General features: G+C 41.0%; 1 pseudogene; it reads right to left on the minus strand.

Annotated features, from left to right (window-relative positions):
- Positions 1-386: 386 nt before the first annotated feature.
- Positions 387-866, minus strand: LOC122725485 (annotated as a pseudogene).
- Between the last annotated feature and the right edge of the window lie 8,805 nt (positions 867-9,671).

Here is a 9,671-nt window from a genome sequence, read left to right on the forward strand (position 1 = left end):
ACCAATGTCTTGGGGAGGGAGAAAAATTTGAAACTCAAAATCTTACAAAAATGAATGTTGAAAACTAAAAAATGAAACAGTACTGCTTATGAAAAAAATTATTAACCTCAAAAAGTAGGGTTTGTGAAAAGTGCCAAGTAATGGCAATGCCCTATAAAACATAATTAAAACAATTTAGAAACAAATGCTAAAATTTAGTGTCTTCTCTACATTTCCCTGCTTGTCTGTAGAAAGATATGCCCCTAGCAATGTGTCACATCATTATTTTGAATGGTCAAATGTATTTTCTTTTTTTTTTTTTTATAGAGAAGATGCCTTTATTAGCAAAGCTGCTGGCCAGGCCTGGGGCACATGCCCTGCCACCTGCCCCCACAGGGGAGAGGGGCTCAGAACTTCTGGAACTGCTTCTTGTTCCCAGCGGCCTTGGTGACTTTCAGCACGTTGAACCTCACTGTCTTGCTGAGGGGCCTGTACTCACCCACAGTCACAATGTCTCTAATCTGGACATCCCAGAAACAGGGCAAAAGGTGCACAGACATGTTCTTGTGACGTTTCTCGAATCGGTTGTATTTGCGGATGTAATGCAGGTAGTCCTGGCGCATGACGATGGTCCTCTGCATCTTCATCTTGGTCACCACAACAGACAAGATCCTGCCTCTGATAGAGACATTGCCAGTGAAGGGACACTTCTTGTCAATGTAGGTGACCACGATGGCCTCCTTTGGGGGTCTTGAAGGCCAGCCCTATGTTCTTGTAGTATCTGGGAAGCTTCTCTTTGGCGGTGTCCCCTAGCAGCACCCACTTCTTGTTCTGGAAGATGGTCGGCTGCTTCTGGTAGGCATGACCTCTGTCTGGATGTCCGCCATGCTGCAGTTTCAGTTGTCTCTCGCTCCTCTTCTCTCTAGGACAAATGAATGGAAAGAGCCCAAATGTATTTTCTACAATTCTTAGCACAGATGTCTTTCCACTTATGCATGGATATATACTATTTTTTTTTGGTAGGGCAATGAGGGTTAAGTGACTTTGCCCAGGGTCACACAGCTAGTAAGTATCAAGTGTCTGAGGCTGGATTTGAACTCAGGTTCTCCTGAATCCAGGGCAGGTGCTTTATTCACTGACATCTAGCTGCCCCCATACATACTCATTTTTAATGACTTCCTTTGTTCTCAAGAGACATATTCAAGGGGAAGCTAGGTGGCGCAGTGGATAGAGCACCGGCTTCTGGAGTCAGGAGTACCTGAGTTCAAATCCGGCCTCAGACACTTAACACTTACTAGCTGTGTGACCCTAGGCAAGTCACTTAACCCCAATTGCCTCACTAAAAAAAAAGAGAGACATATTTCATGACATTTGAGTTTCATTTTTCTAGAAAACTTAAAAGTTAATTCGTGACCATAGGCTACCATCTATAATACCAACTAGCAAGACAATAATTTTCTTCAAGTTGTTAAGAGTGCCAGAGAAGTATTCAGTGGAAAGAGTGTCAATCTGGAGACTTGGATTTGAACCCCAATTTTGCTGTCTATTGGCTGTGTAATCACTTAAACTTTGTGGAGCTTTCTGCACTGACACAATGGAGAAAACATTTCTACTATGTATGGTAAGAGCTTTGTAAACCTTAAAAGGCTATAGATTTATGAATAGATATGGTACATGCAATGGATAATTCATTTTTTTAAATTTTAAATGAGGCAATTGGGGTTAATTGACTTTCCCAGGGTCACACAGCTAGTAAGTGTTAAGTGTCTGAGGCCGGATTTGAACTCAGGTACTCCTGACTCCAGGGCCGGTGCTCTATCCACTGCGCCACCTAGCTGCCCTGGATAATTCATTTTTGAAAGGTTAGTTTTGCTTTATCTTTTGGGGTTTTTCTTATGGATTAAGAGGCTGGGTTCCAGGAGGCCAAAATTCAATTTAGGCCTCGAATATTAGCTGTGTGACCTTGGGCAAGTCACTTCAAACTGAGCTTCAGGATACTCATTTGTAAAATGAAAATAACAACACAAGTACTTCTTTGTAAACTTTAATGATGAAGAATGGAATAAAACATTCATCTCCTTTTCAAGAGCTTTATAAGGACTCTAGCAAATTATTCAGTGCTCCCTATATAGAAATGTGGATTAACATTCAGATGCCACTGAATGCCATCTTTTCAAGTAATATGTGCTACAACCTATCCAGTTTAAAGTCAAGATATGTCAAATACATTTCAACAAATACAGCAGGATGCAGTAGAAAGAAGGCTGGCTTTGAAATCAAAGGGCTTGAATCCAAATGTCAGATTTGCCACTTATCCCATGACCTTAGGAAAATTACTCACCTTGTTTTGGTCTCAGTTTCCTCATTTGTAAAATGAGCACTGCAAAAATTCCTTCAGATATTAAATCTAAAAAACATGGGAACCAGTCTCAGAAATGAGTAATTCTACCTCAATGGCTCAACTTAGATGGATAATAAAAATGGAATTTTAAACTGTGGAATTTTTTTTTTTTGCGGGGCAATGGGGGGTTAAGTGACTTGCCCAGGGTCACACAGCTAGTAAGTGTCAAGTGTCTGAGGCCGGATTTGAACTCAGGTACTCCTGAATCCAGGGCCGGTGCTTTATCCACTGTGCCACCTAGCCTCCCCTAAACTGTGGATTTTTTTTTTTTTTGTAAGGCAATTGGGTTAAGTGACTTGCCCAGGGTCACACAACTAGTAAGTGTTAAGTGTCTGAGGCCGGATTTGCACTCAGGTACTCCTGAGTCCAGGGCCGGTGCTCTATCCACTGCGCCATCTAGCTGCCCCCTAAACTGTGGATTTTTAAAGTGCACAACGTGATCACAACTAAAATATTAGCCTCATTCAAGATTTGGAAGTATTTTTGGTATCTGAAAATATTTCTTACCAAAAATTGATATTACACCTTTATATAAATTTTAAAAAATAATTTTAAAATCTGGTAACAAATTATTTTAAACTATATTCTTTGGATTTTTGTTTTGTTTTTTGGCAGGGCAATGAGGGTTAAGTGACTTCCCTAGTGTCACACAGCTAGTAAGTGTCAAGTGTCTGAGGCCAGATTTGAACTCAGGTCCTCCTGAATTCAGGGCCAGTGCTTTATCCACTGCACCACCTAGCTGCCCCCCACAAACATTTCTAAAGCCAAAAGAATGATTTAGACTTGAAGAGTAGCTTTTTAGAACTCATTAGCATATTGTTAAAAAAAACAACACTAAAATAAGTCAGGTGAAACATCAGCAATCATTGTACATGCCAAAAAGTGAAGATTTTGCTATGTCTGCAACTCCCAATGTTCACATAAGCCAGTCTGTACACACTTGTTTACAAGTTGAACTTATTATCCAGTTTTCCGCAATTACAAATATTTCAAAGATACAATCAGATGAAAAAGAGGAGAAATTCTTACTTGGAATGACATACTAAAATGGTCCAAGAACTCATCCTGGTTAGTTAGGTTCCTATCCTGGCTTGACCAATAACTAGATGATCTTAAGTGAATCACCAGACTTCTCTGGGCCTTAGTTTTCTCCCTTCCTGGGGCTGGAAGTGGTGTTGGACTAGAACAGGGGTTCTTATCTTTTAGTGTGTCATGAACCTTTTTGGCAGCCTGGTGAAGATTATGGCTCCCTTTTGCAAAATGTTTTTAAAAGTATAGACAAAAATATATAAGATTAAGAAAAGATATCAATTATTTTTTTGTTTGTTTGTTTTTGCAGGGCAATGAGGGTTAAGTGACTTGCCCAGGGTCACACAGCTAGTTAAGTGTCAAGTGTCTGAGGCTGGATTTGAACTCAGGTCCTCCTGAATCCAAGGCTAGTGCTTTATCCACTGTGCCACTTAGCTGCCCCAGAAATCAATTATTTTGAAATACAGTTTATAGACAGGATATAGCAGTAGGTCTAATAGCCATAGTAACTTCAAAATAGTGATGAGTATAAATGTTATTTTTAGATAGCTGCAACAACTAATGTGATACGAACATGTGATTTCTATCTAACTACTGTGGGTTTTTTTTTTAACCCAGATTCATAACCAAGGAAATGCTACATTTCAGCTGCTAGTGAAAATTTAAAAAGTACTTTTTTTCTCATCCAAGTTCCTAGGCCTAGGGGCAGCTAGGTGGTGCAGTGGATAAAGTACTGGCCCTGAATTCAGGATCTGAATTCAAATTCGGCTCTTAAAAACTCCAATACTTATGATGCTTTGGTTCTTTCTATAACAAAAACAAGGAAATTCTTATGAAGGCCTTAGAAAATAACGAGGGAGAGGCGGGTATCATATTTTGTTATACAAATATTAACTTAATTTCAAAGTGATAAGACCATGCATAAATTCACCAATAAGTGTATAGAAATAAATGTTACTTTAGTAAAGGCGGCCTCAAAATGTGACCGTACTTGAGTGATATTTCAAAAGCGTTGCCAAGTAATCAGGCTCAGATTCTGTAAATAGCAGAAGTCAATTAGACTAAAATCATATCTAATGTAGAAGTCAGCAATGGGAAATTCTAGTCAGGCAGTTGAGGTTAAGTGACTTTCCCAGGGTCAAACAGCTAGTAAGTGTTAAGTGTCTGAGGCCAGATTTGAACTCAGGTACTCCTGACTCCAGGGCCAGTGCTCTATCCACTGCACCATCTAGCTGCCCGCAATGGGAAATTCTAAAAAAGCTTGGGTCTGTGAAAAGTATAAGAATAGATTTAGAGCCAGGTCATTTTAGAAAAAAAGGAAACTGAAGTCCAATATTTATATATATATATATTTTTTTTTTGCCATGGGGCAATGGGGGTTAAGTGACTTGCCCAGGGTCACACAGCTAGTAAGTGTCAAGTGTCTGAGGCTGGATTTGAACTCAGGTCTTCCTGAATCCAGGGCCAGTGCTCTATCCACTGTGCCATCTAGCTGCCCCTCAATGTTATATTTTGAACAGAATTTGAATCTAGGTCTTGACTCTAAATCTAACACTTTTCACTACACATCAGGAAAGTTGGTACAAGTTATCTTCTATAATTTCCTCCCCAATAGCTAAGAGATGAAATGAAAATAAATGTTCAATGGGGAAATGAAGCATTAGTTTGCTTACATTTCTTTCTTCTTTTTTTTCTTTTTTTTGGGTGAGGCAATTGGGGTTAAGTGACTTGCCCAGGGTCACACAGGTAGTAAGTATCAAGGGTCTGAGGCCAGATTTAAACTCAGGTCCTCCTGAATCCAGGGCCAGTGCTTTATCCACTATGCCACCTAGCTGCCCCTTACATTCCTTTTTTTTTTTTTTTTTTTTTGCAGGGCAATGGGGGTTAAGTGACTTGCCCAGGGTCACACAGCTAGTAAGTGTCAAGTGTCGGATTTGAACTCAGGTACTCCTGAATCCAGGGCCGGTGCTTTATCCACTGCGCCACCTAGCCTCCCCGCCTTACATTCCTTTTTAAGAGTACTTTTGGATCAGTGGAGAGTTGGATTTGGAATCAGAGCGCCTGGGTTCAAATTCTTTTTTTTTTTTTAGTTTTTTTTTAGTGAGGCAATTGGAGTTAAGTGACTTTCCCAGGGTCACACAGCTAGTAAGTGTTAAGTGTCTGAGGCTGGATTTGAACTCAGGTACTCCTGACTCTAGAGCCGGTGCTCTATCCACTGCGCCACCTAGCTGCCCCTCAAATTCTAATATTACCTACCTGTGTGACTTTGGACAAGTCATTAACCTCTGAAAATCTGTCTTCTTAATTATAAATGAACTAGATGACCTTCAAGGTTTCTTCCAGCTCAAAGTCTATGCATCTAAAAATCAATAAAAAACAAAAGGAACCTACAGAAACAGGCGACCCCTGGGGCAATTCAAGAAAGGCCTAAAACCTAGACTTTTCTGGTCTTACCTAATTCTATATTTTTTGTTTTGTTTTTTTGTGGGGCAATGAGGGTTAAGTGACTTGCCCAAGGTCACACAGCTAGTAAGTGTCAAGTGTCTGAGGTCAGACCTGAACTCAGGACCTCCTGAATCCAGGGCTGGTGCTTTATCCACTGCACCACCTTTTTTTTGTTTGTTTTTTGGGGTTTTTTTTTTGGTCTTACCTAATTCTAGAAAGGAATATTGTTCAAGAGCCTTCCTAGGTAACCCAGAAGATGGAAATTTTATATATATATATATTTGTATGTGTGTGTGTGTGTGTGTGTGTGTGTGTGAGGCAATTGGGGTTAAGTGACTTGCCCAGGGTCACACAGTTAGTGTTAAGTGTCTGAGGCTGTATTTGAACTCAGGTCCTCCTGAATCCAGGGCCAGTGCTCTATCCACTGCACCACCTACCTGCCCTGGAAATGATATTAATAAAAGAAATGTATAATAATTATAAAGGACTATTAGCTTAAGAGATTAGATGACTGAATAGTTAATCTTCATATGCAGTAATAATTGTTTTAAATCCTAAAAAAATTAAGGGAGAGGCAAAGGAGATTATAATTTCTATCCCTAAGGTGATGTCATCCTTCACCATACCTCACTAGGTCGTAATTTTTCAAAGCCTTCAAATCATTATACTACAAATAGCTGAGTACAGTACAGATCATTGCCTCATTTTAAACTTGAGGCACACAATCATCTGCTAATTCAGCAGCTATCAATAACTTTTTTTTGTTTTTTGGTGAGGCAGTTGGGGTTATAATATGACTTGCCCAAGGTCACACAGTGTCAAGTGTCTGAGGCAAGATTTGAACTCAGGTCCTCCTGAATCCAGGGCCAGTGCTTTATCCACTGCACCACCTAGCTACCCTATCAATAACTTTTCTTCAAAACCCTTGCCAAGCTATTTTCTAGAATTTATTACCAAGATCTTTTAAAACCCAATTTCCAGGGGCAGCTAGGTAGTGCAGTGGATAAAGCACCAGCCCTAGATTCAAGAAAATCTGAGTTCAAATCCTGCCTCAGACACTTGACACTTACTAGCTGTGTGACCCTGGGCAAGTCACTTAACCCTCATTGCCGCCCCCACCAAAAACCCCCAAAAACCAAAAATCCCAACCCAGTTCCCAAGGCAGAGCCAAGATGGCAGAGTAATAGAAAGTACAGGGGCAGCTAGGTGGCGCAGTGGATAAAGCACTGGCCCTGGATTCAGGAGTACCTGAGTTCAAATCCGGCCTCAGATACTTGACACTTACTAGCTGTGTGACCCTGGGCAAGTCACTTAACCCCCATTGCCCTGAAAAAAAAAAAAGTACAGCAAGCTCCCCTCAAAAACTCTTCCTTTCAAGAGATCTAGGAGACACACCAAATCTAATCTTTTTTTTCCCCCCCAGGGCAGTGAGGTTAAGTGACTTGCCCAGGGTCACACAGCTAGTGTCAAGTGTCTGAGGCTGGATTTGAAGTCAGGTCCTCCTGAATCCAAGGCCAGTGCTTTATCCACTGTGCCACCTAGCTGCCCCTCCAAATCTAGTCTTTTTTTTGTTTTTGTTTTTAGTGAGGCAATTGGGGTTAAGTGACTTGCCCAGGGTCACACAGCTAGTAAGTGTTAAGTGTTTGAGACCAGATTTGAACTCAGGTACTCCTGACTCCAGGGCCAGTGCTCTATCCACTGCGCCACCTAGCTGCCCCTCCAAATCTAATCTTGATGGGGAAATCTAAGAAAAAAACAGTGAATCATTATTCTAGTCCAGGTCTACATGGTTAGACAGAGAGGTCTGTGGACATGAGGGTGGATTTGGCCAAGAGTGACTGCCTCCAGCATTCTAGCACAAGGGAGATACTGTACACCAAAGCAAAGGAAGTCCCAGACCCACATTGGGGCACCATGATGGGAACAGGTGCTGATAGCTTCATCACCTACTTCCTAATTCTAGGTCACAGAGACCCAGGGTGGACTGTGGTTAGGGGTGGTATTCCTGGGTGAGGAGAGGTCCCAGAGTCTACAAGGAATATGGAGAGAAGGAAGGAGATGCAAGCTTGGACCCCAGAAGAAAGTGGTCTCAATCACAGCCTCTAGCCCATTTCAAAGCCTACAAAAGAATAACCAGGCAAAAATCTCAGGCTAAAGGAGGACCTGCAGTTCATTCTAAACCAAAGGTGCTTCCCTGCTGACTGATAGGGGTCGAGTTCAGTTGCAGTCCACTGTTGCTCACACCCAAACTCAGGTCAGAAACTTGCAGAGCTCAGACCATGGAGGGAGTGGAAACACTTTGTCCTGGATCAGGTCATTTTGGGAGCACTAAAAACTTGTAGATCCCCAGACTGAACTGGGCTGGAAATACTATGACACAATACTGCAAGCAGCAAAAGGCTCAGACCTTCCCTCTAGAAGTGTGCAGAGCCTAACATCAAGTCCAAAGTTGGAAAAAAAGAATAACACCACAAAAAGCCATTATGGGGAAAGAGATGTTTAAGACATAGCTCAGAAGACAATTGACCCTAAAATATCCACAAGCATGGCTTCAAAGAAAAAGTTTGGGTACAAGTTCAATTAGTTTTCATAGGAGAGCTAAGAGTTAAAAATGTTTTTATAACTAAGTTTTACAAAGGATTGGAAAGGGAATTAATAGGCACAAGAGGTACAAAAACTTGCCCAAGAAACATACATCCTGAAAATTAGAACAGACCAAAAAGAAGCCAATGGCTCCATGAGACAAGAAATATTAATACAAAGTCAAAAGACTGAAAAAAAATATAAGGAAATATAGGGTATCTCATAGCAAAAAATAAGAGACTTAGAAAACAAACCAAGGACAAAAAACTGCAGAATCATTGTATTACCTGAACGCCATGACCAAAAATAGAGCCTAGATATCATATTCCAAGAAATCTTTTTTAAAAATAGAACTTATTGCTAGCATTGTATTTTTATACACGCACACACACACACACCCCCAGGGATAAAAAGCCTCTTCAAGTGCTTTATAGAACAACCTTGACCTCAGATTGTCAAACTTACACAAGCCTGTTAGGAGAGGCCCATGTCTAGAAGACCGGCCACCAAGTGATAAATCTTTTTAAGCAACCAAAGGAACTGAGTTGTGACATGTATCACTATAAGAAGTCAACATGATGATCAACTGTGATAGACTTGACTCTTCTCAGCAAGATATCCTAGGTAGTTCCGAGTGACTCATGATGGAAAATGTTCTCCAAATCCAGAAAAAGAACTGTGGGGGGCAGCTAGGTGGCAAAGTGGATAAAGCACTGGCCCTGGATTCAGGAGGACCGGAGTTCAAATCCAGCCTCAGACACTTGACACTTACTAGCTGTGTGACCCTGGGCAAGTCACTTAACCCTCACTGCCCCCCCCCCCAAAAAAAAACAACTATGGAATCTGGATGCAGACTGAACCATACTATTTCTACTTTTTTTGTTTTTGTTTTTTGAGGTTTTTCCCTCTTGTTCTGATTCTTCTTTCACAGCATGACTAAGGCAGAAATATGTTTAATGTGATTGTACATATATAACATATCAGATTGCTTGCTGTTTTGGGGAGGAAGGAGGGAGAAAAATTTGGAATTAGAAAAATTATAAAAACAAATGTAGGTGGCACAGTGGATAAAGCACTGGCCCTAGACCCTGGGCAAGTCACTTAACCCCCATTGCCCTGCCCACCCCGCAAAAGAAAAAAGTTGAAAACTATCTCTACACGTAACTAGAAAAACTTTTTTTTTTTTGCGAGGCAATGGGGGTTAAGTGACTTGCCCAGGGTCACACAGCTAGTG

Source organism: Dromiciops gliroides, chromosome 4 (assembly GCF_019393635.1).
Source record: "Dromiciops gliroides isolate mDroGli1 chromosome 4, mDroGli1.pri, whole genome shotgun sequence".
NCBI classification, from domain to species: domain Eukaryota; kingdom Metazoa; phylum Chordata; class Mammalia; order Microbiotheria; family Microbiotheriidae; genus Dromiciops; species Dromiciops gliroides.